Source organism: Ailuropoda melanoleuca, chromosome 15, assembly GCF_002007445.2.
Source record: "Ailuropoda melanoleuca isolate Jingjing chromosome 15, ASM200744v2, whole genome shotgun sequence".
NCBI classification, from domain to species: domain Eukaryota; kingdom Metazoa; phylum Chordata; class Mammalia; order Carnivora; family Ursidae; genus Ailuropoda; species Ailuropoda melanoleuca.
This window is the reverse complement of record NC_048232.1, coordinates 38,886,283-38,907,148: the sequence shown is the minus strand read 5'-3', so window position 1 is coordinate 38,907,148 and position 20,866 is coordinate 38,886,283. Positions and strand designations below refer to the sequence as shown.

Below are 20,866 nucleotides of genomic sequence, written 5' to 3'. Positions count from 1 at the left end.
AGCACTCAACAAGGTAAAATTCAGTGTCTAGAATCCAATAAAAAAATGACCAGGCTTGCAAGGAAGCAAGAAGATACAACTCAGTTATTCACTTTGCCTTGACAGTCCTTCCAACACCCAGAGAGCTAGAATAACTTATGTACTTTCAAAGGAAAGGTCTTTAACTTCCAAATGATATCTGGAAGGTTGGATTCTTACAGCTTTGAAATACCAGAGATCCAAGGATTGGCCAAAATGTAAACAACTGTCCCTTTGAATGCTGGGTCTTAATAAGTCATCATCTTTTCTCACTGCTAATTAAAACCGTAGCACTTTTGCCACCACAGTGTTCAAAGTCCCATCAGATTCTTAGACTTTGTGCCGTGACAACCCATTTCTGTTCATTACCTTAGGGATGATCCTGACTGAATGTCTCTGAAGTATAGTTTTTGCAATTTCTGCCTTCCCCAATTTCAGGTCCAGTAGTTTGTTGGCCATTCTGTCTGATATCTTTGCCAGTTTCCAGCTTAAAAAAAATCACAAGTCTCTGTTATTGCATCAGTATTTTTCATGAAGAGCAGTGGACTTTGGGGACCATGACCACCTATCCTGATTTACAGGAATTGAGGAGGCAATATTTTGAGAGCTAAAAAACCAGGACAGCTGGCCACCCTAACTTGAGGCCTACTTACTCTACTCTTGATCTGACTTGGTATATTCTTTACCTTGTGGGGAAATTTTTCAGGAGCATCTGAACATGGTAGCTTTTGTTGACCCTTCTTCTACTTTGGACTCCAGATAGTGACTGGTTTAGATGAAGCTATGTTTGTTCAGCAGATGTCTGATCTCTGAGTCTTATGCATAGACTACACTGTGGTGAGGGTCAGGATCCTAGGAATTGTCCCTTGACCATTATAAGATTTGGGTCTGTCCCCTCAAACTGTGCATACTTTTAAAGTTTTAATTTTAATTTTTTGATACTGCCCTTACCTCATTCTGCCTTCCAGAAGGAAGACCAACATTTAACTATTTCTGTTGGATATAAAAGGATTTAGGAGGTCTGTTAACTCAGTGCCTCTTAGATAAAAGTTTCCACATGATACTGGTGATTTTGTGCCTTTGACTTAGAATGAGTCTACCTTAAAAATCAGTGGGTCAGCACCGGGGGCACCTGAGTGGCTCAGTCAGTTAAGCATCTGCCTTCAGCTCAGGGTCCTGGGATCGAGCCCTGCATCAGGCTCCCTGCTCAGTAGAGACTCTGCTTCTGTCTCTTCCTCTGCTCCCGACCCCTGCTCGCTCGCTCTCTCTGTCTCTCTCTCAGGTGCATGCATGCTCTCTCTCAAGTAAATAAATAAATAAATAAATCCTTTAAAAAAGAAATTAGTGGGTGATCTTAATGTTTCTGTAGCCCTTACAGTGTGCCAGGCTTTCAGAGGTGGTTATAGAACTTGTTTAATTTTCTTTTTTTTTTTTTCAAGATTTATTTATTTATCAGAGAGAGAGAGCGCATGCGCACATAAGCAGGGGGAGCAGCAGGCAGAGGGAGAAGCAGGCTCCTCACTGAGCAAGAAGCCGGATGCAGAACTCAATCCCAGGACCCTGAGATCATGACCTGGGCCGAAGGCAGACACTTAACCAACTGTCCCACCCAGGCGTCCCAGGACTGGTTTAATTTTCATAACATTGAGGTGAAGTACTAAATTATTCTCCTTTTTAGGTGGAGAAACTGTATGTAACTTTTCCAAGGTCATTCCTCTTCTCCACTTCTGCTCTATGTAGTAAAAGTGGTATCTGGATGAGGCAAAAATTGTAAAGCTTGTGGAGAATGATCAAAGTTTGTGATACTCTGCTTTTTGGCATTGAACTTGAGGGTCTTCTAGAATGTAGATCATTCTTGGGTTACAGGATACCAGAATTATTTAAGAAATATTCTGGGCCTATGGAAGTGGCACGGCCATTCAGTAGGGTAAGAGTTGCCTGAGCTATCTATAGTTTTTCCAGAAGTCTGTTCCTTCTTCTGTACCATGTGTTCTTGCCACAATATAACACTAAATATTATGTGGCTCAGCTTTTCCCCCCCCCTAAATTGAGCTATATATACCTGTTGTGTTTTTTTTTTTTCAATGTACAAGAATCACTTTTAGCTGAGGTTGCGGAGAAAGGGGAACCCTCTTACATTGCTGGTGAGAATACAAACTGGTGCAGCCACTCTGGAAAAGTGTATGGAGATTCCACAAAAAGTTGAAAATGGAGCTACCCTATGACCCAGCAATTGCACTACTAGGTATTTACCCAAAAGATAGAAACATAGTGATCTGAAGGGACACCTGCACCCCAATGTTTATAGCAGCAATGTCCACAATAGCCAAACTATAGAAAAAGCCCAGATGTTCATCAACTGATGAATGGATAAAGAAGATGTGGGGTGTGTGTGTGTGTGTGTGTATGTATGTGTGTGTGTGTGTATATATATATATATATATATATATATATATGTGTATGTATGTGTATATATATATGTGTATGTATGTGTATATATATATATATATAATGGAATACTCTCGGCCATCAAAAAAACAAAAATCTTGCCATTTACAATGACGTGGATGGAACTAGAGGGTATTATGCTAATCAAAATAAGTCAATCAGATAAAAACAATTATATGATTTCGCTTGTTTATGGAATTTAAGAAACAAAGCAGATGAACATAGGGGAAGAGAGGGAAAAATAAAATAAGATGAAATCAGAGAGGGAGACAAACCATAAGAGACTCTTAACTCTAGGGAACAAACGGTTGCTGGAGGGGAGGCGGGTGGAGGAATGGGGTACCTGGGTGATGGGCATTAAGGAGGGCACTTGATGGAATGAGCACTGGGTGTTACATGCAACTGATGAATCACTAAACTCTATCTCAAACTAAAAAAAAAAATCAGTTTCACCTCTATGCAACAAACAAAATGAAAATTTTTTGTTGGCTTATTCATTTTTTTGTTTGCTGCTCAGCTTATTTAAAGTCGTCTTAGACCAAATGGCCATTACCGAACTTAATTTGAATGACATGCAGCCTGTCCATTTCTGTAAATACTCTGTGAACTTTGTTCTTTTTCTTCCTACCTACCTTCCACGTCCCCAACTAGGGTTCTCAGTACACTTGATTTTGGAACAACCCCCCCCCCCCCGCCTNCCCCCCCCCCGGCTTAGGTTCGATAGACAGACAGTAGAAGGAATAGCCTCTCTTTCCCCTGCATTCATTGTGGGAGAGAAGGTAAAGATGTTCCCTTTACCAATGAGTCTTCCCCATAGGAAGATCCCTGGAAAGAAAGATTTCCATCTGAACGAGCTGTAGTTTCCCTACAGTACCAGTAACCTTCCCCTGTGGGTGATGGGAGATTATCATGTATGTGTAGTGATACTTCGGCACTATGTAAATATCCTTTTGTTAATTATCTTTCACCTAAGGGTTTAGCATATGTTTATGATCTTTGCCCAAACCAGATATTTCTTTGAGGATTGTCAAATGATTGTTTTCTAATGATCACTTCTTCTATGTGCTATGTAGCTTTTTCTGTTGAGAGGATTTTTCTTTAATAACTGGAGATGAACTACTGTTCTTGCATGTACACACACACACACACACACACACGATCATCATTTAATTTACTCCCTTTAATTATCAATTTTCAGAATAAGTAGCTATCATGACAGTCACTCCCAGTGGTAGCAAGTTAGTTTTTTTCATTCCTTAAACTATCACTATGGATTTAGGGATTTGCTTTCCTCTATGTAAAAATCTGTTTATTTTTGATGCTCAGACTCTCTCAGATTTAGCCAGTTATGTCCCTTCAGACGTGCTCGTGTGTCCTTCTGAAATGCCTGTGATCTTCGAGTGCTTCTTTGCTTTCTGATTGAACCTAGTGCTTTCATTGTGTCTTGCTGAGAGCCAGCTACTTTCCCAAGGAGGCCTGTTACCTCTCACTGGGGAACGGTGCTCTGAAAACTCAGTCCTGTGGTGCCACAGCTTCTGGGCCCTTTCAGTACACAGTTACGAAATACGTGTCTCAACAATTGAGTTCCTATTGATATTTCCAATTTCAATTTATATTATAAGGTTTTCCTTATATTTATTGCCTTAAATTACAAATCTGAGGACTTGATAACATTGATGCGCCCTATATCCTACTAACACATGTAACATAGTTTCAAAATTTTAATACAATATTTCTGAGCAAATTTTAAGATTTTTCTGCAATATTTTTCTCCTTAGATTATATCCCATGGTTGTTCAGAAGTCACTTGCAATAACCTGTATGATTAGATTAGCAATTTAATATACTGTTTGAGTTTGTTTTCAACTATGGGGTGTGCATTTTTTCATTTTTGATTTAATTTTTCAAAAGTCAAAAGTGTGTAGGTGTGTTTTTTTTAAAGGTACACACACTTAGAAAAGTTTCAGTTCCATTCCTTTCTTCACCCCTTCCTCCCACACATAACCCCTATAAGTATCAGTTTTTATTAGTTGCTAGTTTATTCTTTCAGCATTTTTATTTGTGTGTGTGTTCTTGTTTTGTCTTACAAAAAAGGTGGTGTAATATTGCTTTCTTCCATTTATTATATCCTGGAGATCACAGTAATGATATAGATTTTTTTTTTTTAAAGAGCAAAAACTTCTGTTTGTGTAATGTTGATAAAAATCTCTGCTTACCGGAAGTTTTCTGAGTTTTAAAAGAATTATATGAAAGTTTAAAGCTATAAATTATTAGTTAATTATTGACTACAAAAGCACATTAGATTTTTGACATGTCTCTACAGCTTTTGAGTTTGGAGCTAATTAGAAAGGTGTCAGTTCTTGTTCAGTGACCCTCTAAATTGCTATATAATTTTTTAGGAATCTGTGAGGGTCTTTAGCGCAGTTGTTTACCAGTATCACCTTTGGATTAGAGCTAAAGTCTGTTGATGGAGAAGTGGATGCTCTTACCAGGTTTTTTCCTCGCTTATTCATAAAAACAAGCAGACAAGTGAAATACTGCTCTGGAAACTAGTACATTCAGTCTCAAGACAGTGCATTTTTTTTTTTTAAGATTTTTTATTTATTTATTCGACAGAGACAGCTAGCGAGAGGGAACACAAGCAGGGGGAGTGGGAGAGGAAGAAGCAGGCTCATAGCGGAGGAGCCTGATGTGGGGCTCGATCCTGTAACGCCGGGATCACGCCCTGAGCCGAAGGCAGAAGCTTAACCTCTGTGCCACCCAGGCGCCCCAAGACAGTGCATTTTATCATCTTAAAAGTTTCTCTGGGAGAGTATTTTAGGACTTTGGATCCTTACCAGTGGCCACTCGTAACCTCTTCATTGCCAGATCTAGCAGATACTTGAACTATTCCTGGCATCTGTCACTTTCCTTTCTTAAATCCTCACCTCCTTGACTTCAGTGATACTAGCAGAGCCCACGTTTTCCTTCGGAATCTGTGAACTCTTCAGCTGTCTTTCTCTACTGTGTGGGGTGTGGTGGTTGTAGACCTTGAAATCTGATGGGGATCTGAGTCTGGCTTTACCACTCGGGAACTGTTTGAACCTGGGCTAGTCAGCTTTCTGGATTCAATTTTTATCGAGTGGGTCAAATGCTACCTCTCCTATCTACCTTGTCATTGGGAAGTTCAAATGAAACAATGTACAATTAAATTATAAGGTAGTAATTAGTGTTATGTTAGTCTTTTTCTTAGTAAAAAGTATCTTGTAGTTAATAATTTGGAATTTAGATAATGTACAATTACCTTTGACGTGAGAATAGTTGCCCCAGATGATAATTTACCTTTAATGTGTTAAACAGTCAAAATTCCCTTCTCCTCTTTGCATTGCAGCCACTTCCACCACTGGGAACGTGCCTCCTGTGGATTGCCTTTCCCACCCCCACTGCCTCCTAACCGATTCTCTTTTATTGCCAAACATTTCCTAACTTGAGTTTCAGGTGTGGTAGACATAACCACCACTTGTCAAACTTCCTTCCCTTTAGCTGGTGATCCCATAGAGCCCTGCCAGGACCCTCATTCTCAACTCCATCATGGGGAGCCCCTCCCACCACCCCCATCCCAGTCAAGCCCCTGCCACTCACAGTGACTGACCCCGCCCCCGTCAAGTTCATGTTCCTGTGTTCATGCCTCACTGGGATTCTCCTTTCCATTTCTAGAAGCCTCTTGAACGTCTGACTCCAGCAGGACTAGCCAGCACCAGTGGCTTGTAAACTAGGGGTATCACATACTCTCTTCAGCTCACTGAAGAGAGTGCCTCATTCCCTCATCCAAGGGAATTCCAGTCCCTGACTAAATCAAAGGGACCGTGTTTCATCTAGGCCAGTGCTACTTAGTGTCATCAGTAAATCAAAACTGTCACTACCACTTTGGAGCTTTTCTCAGGTTCTACCTTCCATCTGCTAAGTCAGAATCTCTGGGAGTGGGACTCAGAAATCCATGTTATAAGAAGCTCTCCAGGTGACTCATATGCACACTAAAGTATGAGAACCATTATTAATATGAGAAGTTGGAATTCTAAACGTACTTTTCCATAGAAAAGGGGTCATAAATCAGATTTATAGTCAGTTGGTATTGTGCTTCATTAAGTTATAGTTTAGTTAGTGAATCTATAAATGAATCTAATGTTTTGGTCTAAATGTAGGTTAAGTTGATCAGTCCTCTCATTCACAAACTTTTGTACTATAACCCTTTAGGAATGCATTAGTAAGTTAGAAAGTGTTTTGAAAATGTAGGGTGAGGGGCGCCTGGGTGGTGCAGCAGTTAAGCGTCTGCCTTCAGCTCAGGGTGTGATCCCAGCGTTCTGGGATTGAGCCCCACCTCAGGCTCTTCTGCTATGAGCCTGCTGCTTCTTCTCCTACTCCCCCTGCTTGTGTTCCCTTTCTCGCTGGCTGTCTCTATCTCTGCTGAATGAATAAATAAAATCTTTAAAAAAAAAAGAAAATGTAGGGTGTAAGAATTTTTTTTTACTACTTTTATTTCTGATTAATTCATGCTTCATGTCAATGCAGAAAGGGTATGTTGCAATGAGCTTACAAACATGGGCAGTTTAGAAACACAATGAAATGGAAATTACCCTTATGGACCTTTTTATGAAGAAAAATTCTTCCTCCTGATTTCCTTCCTCAAGCTCCTGGTTCTGCTATTAAAATTCATTCTAGCCATTTAGAGCCTATTTCTTGCTACAGCCAGGATTCTGGAACAATGAGATCTATTTTAATCTCTAGACTGAAATGCAGTAGGGAAGGTCATCAGTTAACCTCATTTTGAATCTGTGGAACTTCCAACACTTTGAGACTTAAATAAGTCCCTCTGTATTTCAGGCTCATGGTTGGGAGTAGTGATTAGCTCTCAGTTGCTAAATTTCTAATAATGGAATATTCCACTGTCTCTTGATGGTAAGCTTCAGAAATAGTTTTGTACATTAGTTTAGCATTTATTCATAGTATACAGTTAAAAAAAAAATCTTCCCAACAACTTGGATTGGCTCAGTTCATAACAAGCTTAGGATATTCAGGTACTGAATGACCAGTGGTCACACACCAGAAGTGTATCTCAATGCCTATTTTTGGTCATAATTGTCAAAATTTTGTGACCTTAAAAATGATAGTTTCTCTTTTACTACTTAGGATAGGTACCTAGAGATTCTTGAGCTGTAATAAAGACTTTTAATCTCAAGTTACTATTTCTCTCCTGAAGCCAACCAGCCTTTCATTCAGTAGATATTTGCCTGCTTTGTATCAGACACTGTGCTAGTCTCGGAGAATACAAAATCAAATAAGATGCTACTTCTGCCTTCATGGTACTTATTACTACAGTAACAATACCAAAGAGTTTGTGTGCGACTTGGGTTTTGTTAGACTTGTTAACTTTTAATTGACAGCCACCTCATGGGAATTTATTATAGGATATTGGGGTTCCTCAGATATTCTAAGGGTAGCTGGGGTCTCAGGAACAGCTGGAACTAGGCACTCAGACTCCACTTAGATTCTCTATTTATAATCTGTATTCTTAGATTGTTTATTTGAGAGAGAGAGAATGTGAGAGCCCTGAGGAGGGAGAGAATCTCAAGCAGACTCTATGCTGAGCACACAGCCTGGGGGGCGGGTGTGGGGAGGGTGTGGGGGCGTCCACCCTCAATCCCAGGACCATGTCCTGCGCAGAAACCAAGGGACGCTTAACTGACTGAGCCACACAGGCACCCTGTAATCTGTAGTCTTAAAAATGATTAATTTCATTTCTCTTTTGTCTCTCTTCTTGCTCTCTCCCCTCCTTTCCGTCTTTCATTTTCCAAGGAAGACTCCTTATTGGCTCAACTAATGTCAGGTGGCTAGCCCTGGACCAATCAGCTGTGGGCAAGGACAACTGTATGAGTCGATGGGAGGAGGTTAGGAGGGAAAGACAATGTCCAGAAGAAAGAGAGCCTGTCTCTGCCATATCTTTTCAAAGCATTTTATATTTGTTCATATTCACCCAGTAGCCCAATTTTATATGTAAAGAAACTGAGTTTTAGAAAGGTCAATTAACTTACCCAAGTCACACAGCTAGTAAATGGCAGAGCTAGGAAAGCAGTCCAGATTTCTGGTAATTTCCATGAGTGTAACAAGTGCCCTACTTAGTGGTTACGTTGTGGTGTTTAAGAACTACAATAAGGAGTGCTTGTCAGGCAGCCTTAGGATGATGTGGTGCTTAAAATGAGTGTTGAAGGACAAGGGGGCATTTTTCCGACAAGAGGAGGTTAAGATCATCCTAGGCGGAGGGAGAGGCGAGTGTCGGGAATTGTGTGCAGCAGCGCTGCTTTCTGTAAACCAATGGCTGTTTTTTGTGGTGTGAGGAGAGCAGATGAGAGGAGGATGAGGATATGGATAAGGGCTAAATCATGAAGACCCTTGTATGGCAATCTAAGGAGTTTGTATTTTCCCCTGAAGTTTTCAGAGTCCTTTGAAGAAATTGGAACATGGGAGAGACATGGCCATATCATGGCAAGAAAGGTCAGTGTGGCCATGCTGTGCAGGATTTACTGGGGGAGGGGACAACCAGTTAGGAGGTTTGCAATGGAACTTGCCCTAAACTGGGTACTAGTTGTGACATACAGGCTGAGGGACTAGATGTGGGTGAGTATACTCAGAAGCTAGGATGACAGGGATGTTCCTTGGAATTCTTGGTCCACTAAGGCAGGAACAACAGAAGGAGGCTCACATTTGAAACAGTGGTAGACGGCAGAAGGAAAGAGAAAATTAGTACATGTTTGGGCAGATTGAATGGGTGCAATATGCAAATGCAGAGATCCCAAAGGCATTCAGAAACGCAGGTCAGACACGCCAGAGATCTGTGCTGTAGATACGAATATGCTTATTGTTTAGGTCTTAAATGAAGCCTTGGGAATAGAGAAGATCTTCCAGGGAACGTTTGGTAGGAAGAAAAGCAAGCCAAGTGGGAGCCCAGGGAACAGCAACATTTGAGGCTCATTTCCACACTCCAACATAAAGGGCTAGTTGGGGATAAGAAGTTTGAGTTAATCGAATTTCTGCTCGCCAAGTGGCTAGAGACTAGCCATATGTCAAATATGGTTTACCAGGTATCACGGGATTGTCTTAGAGAAGGACCACTCTAAAGCTATGTTCCATAATAAATTAATTTTAGCTCTGAAAGCAGGTTAGATTTTACATTAACTGGAGTTGGAGGTGGGGACAGATAGAGACTCAGCAGTTGTAAGGAAAAGAAGCCTTAGTACCTTCTCATTTCGTGCAGAGATCCTCAGAGTGTCCCTGACGGTGATCAGCCAGCTTTTGGACATTTCCAGTGAAGGGGATTTCTGCTTTCTGCCATAACTCACCGTGTTGCTGGGCAACTTCACACGGATGACTTCAGGATTGTCGTTGTACTACTTCCAAGTCCCCCTTTGACCTCTGGAGTTTCCCTCCTGCACAGCAGTCTCCGTGTTGAGAGAGCACCATCCTGGCCTGCCAAGGCCGCCTGGGTCAGGCTTACTGTTAATAGAGCACTACTATTGAGCGTGTACTTGGTTATAAGGCAGAGACCCGCAGTGGAGTTAAGATACCACCTAGAGATGCACGGGGTTCTGTTCTATCAGCCACTTTGTTGCAGATGTTTGGGGCTCACTTAACATCCCTGCTCCCAAGTTCGTAAGCACTTATAATTAAATTTTTTTTCTTTGGAACATAGAGTTATTTTCCTTGAAGCCAGTGCATGGGAAGCCCCAATAAAAATATTTTAAGCTTTAAGAAACAAACAGGCAGTCTTAAAATTCACTTGTTATTCTAGTGACCCCCCAAGGGATGTTATGGAGAAAATAAGTTCATTTGTTCATTCATTCAACTAATGTTTGTTGAGTGCCTACTCCCTGCTGTGTGACCTGAGTTGGGGGAAGACAACTAAAGTCACTATATGGTGTTATGGAGCATGCCTCTCTTGGGCTAATTGAAATATATTGGTAGCCTACCTCATCCTTTTTATTTAAGGGTGGTACTGGGCATCCAGTTTAATAGTTTACATCCTTGTCAATGCATTTGTCTCCTCCAAGGCCATAGCAAGTCTTGTTGTACTTTCTAGAGAGCTTTTTGAGGGTGTAGAGATCTGTTTGCCTAAAATGAAACCGCTCTTGGCCCTTGTGGGGCCTCAAGTTTTTTCCCTTGTAAGTTAGGGAGGGTTGAAATGTGTTAGTGGATTTGCCCTGTGTCTAGGCACAAAGGTAAAAATGCTTGACCAGACAACAACCAGCTTTCAAAGGGCTACTTTTTGTATTCAGGCTTTAGTTTGGAAACAAAACAGACTTTTTCTACAAATTGGTTAACATAGGGATGAAGATTGTCCAAAGCAGATTATTTTCAATTAAAATAAAGTGTTTTGTGGTGTTTTTTTTTTAAGTAGTGACTTCAGTAATAAGTGGGAAATTAATTATTGCTGTTAATGTACATTTGCAGTAATTCTGTGCTTGCCTCGGAAAAGGTAGATTGGCTTGCTGAAACCCTGTGACATGTCACAATTCCTTCTTGCAATACTGTGTTCTATTTGTAGGCTGTTGTACAACTAATTACAAGAGCTTCGTTTGTGTGAACGTAATACATCATTTAAAAACTCAGTTGCTAGGAGAAAATGCCAGAACAGCTTGTCTAGGATGTTTAACTGAATTGTTTTGCGTAGGATATTATTGATGGAGTCAATAAAATGAGGATAATGACATCACCTTTCTCGTGTGTAGGGTTACAAGTATTCTTTGCTAAGTTGTTAGATCTAAAGCTCTTGAACAACTGTTCTTTGATAGTCAGACAACCGTCCTGAGAGGAAAGTACTGCTCATTGTCCCGAACTTAACTGATGAGAAGCTGAGGCATAGGGAGATAAAGTGTAAGTCACACGGGTACTTACTGGCTGATCTAGCATTCAGACCTGGGGAATCTGGTTCCAGAGTCTCTCTGCTCTTAACTGCCACCCAAATTTCTAGCAGATGGAAACCTGTTTGCCTGCCCCTCTTGGCATTACCTGCCCTGTTATGTGTCCAGGCAGCTCAGCCCGTGCATTTGAGGATAGGTGGACTAGTGGGCTTCCCCTCTCTTGTAAGAGAATATTTTTAAAAGATCATTTCTAAAACCAGGACTCAGAACTCTCAAGTTATAGAGTTTCATCCTTCTTATCACCAAACAACCCTCTTCTGTATAAAATTGTTGTTCTTGTGTTGCCTTAAGGTTAAAAATGATCATAGGGGAGCTCTGGATTGTCCAGAACTTTGTTTATCCCCGAGCAAGGGAAAAGTCAAGATTGTATCAAGTTTTTGAGGAAATGGCTGATTAAAAAGTTATGTATTTTATTTGATGTCTGTTGAGATTAGAGTATTTTTATCTTTTGGTTTCATTTTGTCAATTTCAGCCTTTTTGAAATTCACATTTTTAAGTTACACATTTGAGATTAACTTTCATTTTGTTTTGAAAAAAATACATTTCTCTGACATTGGTGTTAGTTCTGATATATCTGGTAAATAAAGAAAGGAAACCTTATCTTTAGAAATAGTAGCTCCAAGCACATTGCTTTTTTTTTTCTTTAATTGCCAACAAAAACTTATGCAAGTAATGTTGTTCTAAACCGTCTTTATTTAATGCAAAATCTCCAAACCTGATGTCCGTTTGGGTAGGTTTTATTTTCCTTTCACTTGACCCCAATGGAGCGGCACTTGGCCTTGAATGGAAATTGCTCCAGCATTGGACAACGTGCAGACTTCCTTATTTAAATGCGGAAGTTGGACTTCGGTGATATTAATGGTTTTGCCAAAAAGACCTGGCGAATAATTGAAGGGAAATGCCCAACAGAAACTTCCTGGTTTTTATCTTGGCTCTGTTGAAAGTTCGTTTCTAAATAGCCAATAGGAAGAAGAAAACATTGATAAGTATGTGGGGAGATCTATGTGACAACACCCTAGCTGCTTTTGAGCTTGAGTGTTTGTCCTTTTATCTTCAGTTATTTCGTTCTATTGGTGAGAAGCTAATGATGGCCGCCAAATGCTAGCTGCAAAGTATATCCAAAGCTAATGTTATTAATAACACCAAGATGCACATTAAGTTCTGTGCAGACCGATAGCTCTCTTCTCTGCTTCACTTCTGTATTACATGTAATAATACAAAATTGTCAGTATTCGACTGTTTTTGACCTACAACAATTTTAGACCATTCAGTCGAATAGTTAATTAAGTTCAGGAGTCAGCACACATTTTCTGTAAAAGTAGAGATAGTAAATAATATATATAGGCTTTGCAGGCAGTCTCTGTCGAAACTATGAACTGCCATTGTACAGGGGAAGTCACGATTAACAATACATAAATGAATGAACATGGATGTATTCCAGTAAAACAGTAAAACTATGGATACAGGTTTGAACTCCATATAATTTTCACAGGTCACAAAATATTCTTTCAATTTTTTCCCCCCTCACATACATAAAAATGTAAAAACCATTCTTGGGGGCCATACAAAACAAGCAGTGGCCCAGGTTTGGCCCACGAACCATAGTTTGCCGACCCCTGGTTAAGTCAGCGTGGGCTGCCACTGCCTTTCTAATTTTTGGTACCAAGAATTTTCTGTGCACTGACCTTAAAGCAGTTTCGTTATCTCCTCCCCCAGCACTCGCCAGCTGCACGTCGTGTTTCACCATCTCCTCTCTGTTCATAATTGCTGCACCTCCTATGCTCATTCTGCCGGTGGAAACCTGAGAATGCCCCTCTTTGCTCTTTCTCCTCCGTGACCCACGTCCAACAGGTCTTCCTGGGAATTCTCGGTTCTTTCACCTCCTCTGAAACCCTCACTTCTCCCCAGTGCCAGTGCTTGATTCCTGACCTCTTGGTCACCTGGACTATTATAAGAGACCCTGGCTGACCCCTTCGCCTTCGTCAGTTATACTCTATAAGCCAACCTCCATTAAGCCACTACTGTTACTTTCCTAAATAGTTTAGATCCTATGACTCCTTTGTCTAAACAATCTTAGATTCTCCCCCATGGGTCATAAGCTCTGTAGGATAAAGTTCCATAGAATTTCATGGTCTGGTTCTGAGGTAGCTCCCTCACCAAACCTAGACTCAGGCCACACCCAAACACTCTTTATAAAGTTTGTATCACTCTCTGCTTTCACAGGCTCTTCCTCTGCCTGGAGAGCCTTTCCTTGTCTATTCTCTGATTGTCGATTTTCTCCTTCATTCCATAAGGCTGAGCCCAGATGCCATGTCCTCTGTGATACTTTACCTGACTCTTGTTGCAGAGTTGTCTTTTCTGTATGCTCAGATCCCTGTGACACACAACCTTGAGCATGGCATCAATCTGAGCAGACTGTAGTTATTTGTAAGGAGGTCTCCCAACTACAGATGACTGCGGGCTCCGTGAGTGGAAACCACATCCTAGTCTTCTTGGTTCATCCCTATGTGGTTACACAGTGAATATATTTAAAGTAATGGTTTCAGTCAGTATACTACGTATCTAATAATTTTCTTGGTTTACTTATGATGTCCCAGAGATCTGGATACAGGGTTGCAGAATCAAATGCCTTGGGTCCAGGCTGGTTACTTCGATGGCACAAGTAGAGTGAGGTCTGGGGTGAGCTAGGGAAGATATGTCTTACCTCTGTTGTTGCAGGAGACTGTGACAGGTATATAACCTGATGTACTGTTTTTCAAGAGAAATAGGAAAATGAAGATTTTAATGTAATATCCCAATTTTTCAATATTGGCAACTAGTTTGCTTTATTTTTTAAGATTTTATTTATTTGAGAGAAAGAGAGAGATAGCAAAAGAGAGAGAGTGCATGGGGTGGGGAAGCAGGCTCCCCTCTGAGCAGGGAGCCTGATTTGGGGCTCAATCCCAGGACTCCAGGATCATGATCATGACCTGAGTGGAAGGCAGACGCTTAACCGACTGAGCCACCCAGGCATGCCTACTAGTTCACTTTTTAAAAAAATATTTTGTGGGCAAAAATTTAAAAATAGTAACCTCTCTGGGGGCTGAATGTGGCTCTTGAGATCCCAGTTAGCATCCCTGTATTGGTCGTATCCCTTCATGACAGACAGGACCTGGGAACCAGAGGTGTGAGGTTGCCTGATGGAGAAGACGTGCATGGATGTGCTCTTTTCCCACCTGTGTTTATCTTCCTTCTCAACCACCTGCCTCCTCCATGTGTTGGTACTTAGTCATCTTCCAAAAGGGGAGAGCCTAACACCCCAGAAAATTCCACTTCCTGACATCCCTTTTCCTCCCTGGTAACACCTGACCGACTGTTAACTGAATGGGCTGGGATGACCTCCTGTTCTCCCTCCTACCCAGAGGTGGCTGAAACTGTCTGGGAGAAGCTATTATTCTTGATGGACATCCTGCTGTTTTTGCTGATGGCTGTTATCAAAGGCTTAGCTTCTTGGTCAGAGCCATGGTTTTCTAGTATACCAAGAATGAGAGTTTATTAACTCCCTTGGAGCTAGGAATTAAGTTGTCCTTTTATTCCAGCTTACTTGGGAGGTCAGTAACCACTTCAGAGAGTCACACGAAACATTGCCTAGGAGGTTACTTAGAAAAGAGAATTTTAATAATCGATAGTTGTGTATGGTCTTCCATAAATGATTCATTTCCATTCCCTCCCCCTACAGCCTTTTGCTGCCTGCTTCTCAGCTATATATGAATCAGCAATAGCTCACTTCACCTGATGGCCTTTATAAGTACTTCCTTCTTAGCCAGTGTAATTACTGCCTGCTCAGCAGTAGTAACACTAGTGTAAACTTCATAGACTAAACTGTTCAGACCTTTATTTCTTTTAAAAACAAAGCAATATAATAATAACAACCAAAACAACCAAGCCAGATTCTGTATTTGATCTTCTGTGGGATCTGAGATCTGAGCTTTTCAATCCAGGAGCCTGGGAATCCAGATACGGCATCTGTGGGCAGGTCTGGATGGGAATCTAGAAACAGCACAGTCCTGAATCTGTGAGAGCCTTCCTGTGTACAGAGCACTGTCGCATGTGGCTTCATTGTTACAGTAATTTTGAGAAGAGGGCTCAGAGGAGCAGATGTCCTTGCTCAAGGTCCCTGTTCTGGGAAGTGTCATGCGAGCCACTTGAAGGCTCTGGATGTATGGAGGTGGCCATGTGTCCTTGAGGCAGGCAGAGGAATACTAAAGGGGAGGGGGGGGAAGAGTCTCCTCAGACTTTCACAACTGCATAAAGTCTCTTGGGCCCAACAGAAGAAAGAGCTAACTTTGTATTGGAGCTAATATTAATAAATAATATATACTGAGTACCAGACACTGTTAAATACTTTCCATGCTGGGGCATTTAATTCTCATGCTCTGCTCTGATCAGAGAGGACTATTATCCCCATTTTAAAGAGAGAAAGTTACTTGCCAAAGAACACACAGGTAGGACCAGTAATTAGCAGAGACCAGGTTTGGACTAGGTCTGTCTAACCGTTGTCCCTGTTGTGACGTGTCAGGAGCGTATGGTAGGGGAGGAGGTTGGTGAGGAAGGAGTTGACAGCCGTCACTTAAAATGATGCCTGGAACCCTTCAAAGAAAATGTCAGCTGGGACTCTGCTCTGTTGATTGTCTTTGTAAATCCTTTTGAGAATGGTTCTCCTGCTTGTTCTCTGGGCCTGTGTTCTTTGAGACAGGGCTCACTGCTTGAGTATACTTGAGAGTACTTACTTGTCTGAATTTAGTAATAGGGACCTGTTCTCTGTGTCATATTATCAGATAAGTGTCCTTGTAGTCAAGATTTTGAGCAGATGGTAAGGCAGATAACTTGATAATTTGACAGCTGTAATTAAAACCAGAACTTTAAAGCTGGAATACATATATATAATGACAGTGGCACAAAATGAATCATTTGCTCCTTTTAAACAGGTTTTGCTATCACTGTGGTCTCATGGTCACATTCATGCCTGGTACTCAGGTTGTAGCTTCAAGCTGTGTCTGATACATGCATAGGATTCCTGACTTCCAAGTCCTTCAAATGCTGTGTGTACCTATTTTTACAAGGGGGAGAAATCTAGATGTTTTGGTACAATGGAAGGTAGACAAAGTCCTAAAATGAATTTAACTTTGTCACATGTCTCTTTCCCGGGGCTAATGTGCCGTGGTCATCTAGGAGATGAAAGAACTGGCTTCACACGGAGGAGACAGTAGCTGTTCTTCCCATTCATCCTCCAACAATTCTCCCACCTGAATTTTAATCAGAACTTCAAATTTTTCCAATTCTTTATCGATGACCAGAAGTCCCCCCTCCCCAACACACACATAACTTAGCAACTCCTAGAATTTAATCCACAAAGTAGTGCTCAAGAACTGAGGTTTGTAGAAGTTAAGTAGGTTGGCTGAACACTTTGCTATCCACTAGCTGTGATTTAACCTTTAAAAAGAGCAGCAGTGGGGCTAACTCACAGAGCTGACAAGAGGCTTAAGTGAGTTAATTACTGCATGTAAAATGCTAACAACAGTCCTGGCACATAGTTCATTCTCAACAAATGTAAGATACTGTTATTACTCCACGTCTCGGAAGTTGCAGAATTGATTTCTGGTTTTCGTTCACTCATTCAGCAAACATTTGTTGAGCACCTGCTGTGTGCTGTGTTCTGGGGAGGGAGCCCATGTTCTTAATTGCTATGCTTTATTGCCTCCAGTTCAATTCCAAGGGAGATAGTTTCCCTCTTTGTAGGCAATTGGAAAATAATGGTAAGATAAAGAATGCACATCTTCATCCCAGAGCAGAAGATAAAAAGTGAATGTAGCCACTGATACAGCTGCTTAGATTAAATAAAATGATTGAATCTATTAATTGTGTGATGCCTCTGTGCTCCGGGAAACAGTGTTTCTCAGTTTACTTTTAGAGGAATTAAAGGTTTCATTTACGTTTTGTAAACAGATCATTTGCCTTTGAAGAACAAAATAAAATATTTAAGTTGATAGAGGCCGAGCTTTTTAAAGCCAAAGTAAGTTGAGAAAAAAACCAGGTCTTTCTACTAAAGCTGGAATAAGGAATTTGAAATAATATACAATATGGGACAAGAATTGTGTTGTCGTTGTTTTTTAAAAGCAATGGCTTTAAATTAATGTGACTTCAACACCTGAACAATAATCAGATATCTGACCAAACAGGATTCCCGGGTTGGGGCTGCTGTCTTCCCACCAGGGTGACATTTCTGACTTTTTGATATTTCATTAGTGTCATTCACAAGCTGTATTCAACGTGAAATGGCAAAGTAAGGCCACCAGTGATTGTTCTGTCAGTTCTCTGGCTTTGATGAGTCATTGCAGTACAACCCTCTGAACCAAGTGCCGATAAGAATAGATACACAATAGGAAAATAAAACAACTGAGAGCTAAAGCAGAAATTGCTGGGAGCTCAGAAGTGTGTTCACGGCCCTGCCGTATTTAGCTGCGTGACCTTGTGCATGTCAGAGTCCTCCAGGGCCCCAGGCTGCTCGTGCATGAAAGAAAGTTTCTAAGGTTTCTTGCTGAAGTTAGGTCAACTTTGGAGTTTAATATCCACTGAGAGAGAGAGGAGGTAAAGCCCTTTCAGGTGACGGCGGTTCAGGATTTATGTAATTATAGTAGCTTTGTTGACTGGTGGAAAACAGCGGTGGCCGATGAGTCAGCCTGGCATGTAGCTATTGGAGACCAGTGATGCTTTTTTTGTTACAAAAAGACTTGACTACAGCATAAGTTTAGGTGCCAGCGGTCAGGGTGATGCCAAGTTCTGGAAATAGCAGCTAGGATGTTGTACAGAGGACAGTATGGAGGGGACAGTTGTCACGAATTGCTTCTCCCAGCCAAACCTCCACTTCCGCTTTCCGTAGGGAAGACGTGCATGTGAGAGGCATGGGGAGTGTTTCATCCCCAGCCAGCCGGCAGCCCCCCCTCACATGTTGCTTGGGAAGTCACTGCCGGGGCTGAGAAGAGGCAGTGTGGTGTTTCAAACCTCCTTCATCTGGCCTGGATTGGTTTTCTGGGGGTAGATGCAAGAGGGAGACTCCAGACAAACACGTGTTCTCTGCCAGCCACAGACCGAGGGACCACACATGGACGCCTGTCAGGACTGGCAGATCTGAACCATCCATCCCTCATCCTCCCTCTGGGCCCTTGCTCCACTAGTTACAGAAGAGGGGGCATGTTCCCATTTCTGTCAGGCCTGGTGCTGAGCTCCCATACTCTGCTTATTCAGCCTGGCCCACCACAGCCGGTGCAAAGTCCCCGAGTGTAATAGGAAGAGGTTGGGTTGGGTTGGGGTGGGGGAGTCATTCTGCATCCTAGCTGCACCACTTCCTTGCTGTGAAACCTGGAGTGATTGATTTAGCTCAGGTGGTAAGTGTGGTAGTGTTAACCGTCTCCATGCAAGTAGCCACACAGTAACTTAAACCATAGGAAATTACATTTTAATTTAAACCATGTGAAAATATTGCCTCCTTGAAGGAGAGAGAGTGAAGGTGGGGCAGAAAACTAGGCCTTGATCTCTCCCCACCCCATCCCTCCATCAGTAAGAGTGTGTCATTAACACAAGAGGCAGATTTGACCTCACGGAGGTCACAAGGCTCCCCATCTCCCTGCACGGGCCCCTAGGACAATGAGTTTCAAACGCTGTACGCAGCAATCTACTTTTTGAAAATCTTGCACAGAAATGTAATATGGAAAATAAGCAAAAGTAGGCTTTTGTGTATAAATATATGCTTAAGTTGAAATTTATAATAAACCCAGTAAGGATTATGCAGCAGTTTTGATTAAACAAAAAATTTCAAATAAGGGGGATAATAGATGTCAGGTATGGTCTTTTTTGTATAACATATAGATAAGCAATTGCAAATGATATATATTTTTTAGAAAATTTCTTCTTCCAGGGGCACCTGGGTGGTGCAGCGGTTAGGCGTCTGCCGTCAGCTCAGGGCGTGATCCCGGCGTTACGGGATCGAGCCCCACATCAGGCTCTTCTGCTATGAGCCTGCTTCTTCCTCTCCCACTCCCCCTGCTTGTGTTCTCTCTCTCGCTGGCTGTCTCTATCTCTGTCAAATAAATAAAAAATCTTTATAAAAAAAAATTTCTTCTTCCAATCAAGTGATACCAGTCAATTAAAGAGAAAAGATAGAAGGCATATTATGCCAAAGCTCCCTGAATATATAGACCATGAACATTTCTGTGTTCACATGTAACAGATGGGAATGAACCTCTGAATTATTACTTTTTTTTCCCCAAAATACTGTACATTTAAAAAAATAAATTTAAAGTAGATGTTAAGGGGCATCTGGGTGGCTCAGTCGGTTAAGTGTCTGCCTTTCGACTCAGGTCATAATCTCAGGGTCCTGGGATGGAGCCCTGCATCATCGGGCTCCCTGCTCAGCCCGGAGTCTGCTTCTCCTTATCTCTCTGCCCCTCCCCCTGGGCTCGTGTGTGCTCCCCCTTCTCTCTCTCATTCGCTCTCTCTCAAATGAATAAATAAAATCTTTAAGAAAAAGGAAGTAAATGTTAAGACATCTGAAACATGCCCATACACTCCCAAGGTTTGGCAGAAGGATGCTCGAAACATGCTCCCTTAGATCTTGGGGCACTTGGATCCCCATTTGCTTTCTGTTTTCTGTTCGGTTGTGGCGAGTGTGCATTGGCTCATGGAAATCTGCACAGTTTTCAATACCAAGAGCTGTTTGATATTAAAAACGGTTAAATTTGGATAAGGTCTGCTGTCTGATTAACAATATTTCATCAGTGTCAGTTGCTTGTTGTGATATTTACTGTGGGGATGTCAAATAATATAGTTGGGGGAAGGGTGCATGAAACTCTCTGCACTGTTTTTGCAATTTAATGAGCCTATTATTATCTCAGAATTCAAAAGTAAAAAAAAATTATTTGAAAAGGATTATCTTCTACTTAGGAGGGAGTACAAGCCGCTTGACAGAGTGGTGTACACATCACACTTACAGAGTGGATTTCCAGATTTCCAGCCATCGCACCTTGAAACAACAACAACAAAACATCTTTTCTTTCCTTGCCACTGAGTTCTGTTCCCCACCCTTCCACACTCGTTCTATCACCTACTGTGACACTGTTAACATTTTGAAAAGAAAACACAGCCAATGGCAAATTAAAGAGAGCTCTCTCTTTTGGGAAATCTATTTTAGCTGCTAATTAATTACTTAATAAGAAAATGATGGTGAAACCCAAGAGTTCACGTGCAGTCACCTGACGCAGAAGAGGTGGACGAATGATGTGGCGTGTTCTTCTAATGCGTTCCTGTGCTGATAACGGTTAGTGATTAAGCCAACGCATTATCAACATGCTGTAGTGTCAAAGGGTCACATATCCAAATTAGAGTGCCCTGTATCCTAGTGTAATTGTGCAATG

The 20,866-nt window shown here is 41.5% G+C and overlaps 1 protein-coding gene across 1 annotated transcript in view; it reads left to right on the top strand.

Moving 5' to 3' along the window:
• PPM1H (protein phosphatase, Mg2+/Mn2+ dependent 1H) overlaps nt 1–20,866 on the top strand; it is a 242,326-nt gene that overhangs the window by 74,269 nt on the left and 147,191 nt on the right. The window lies entirely within an intron of this gene.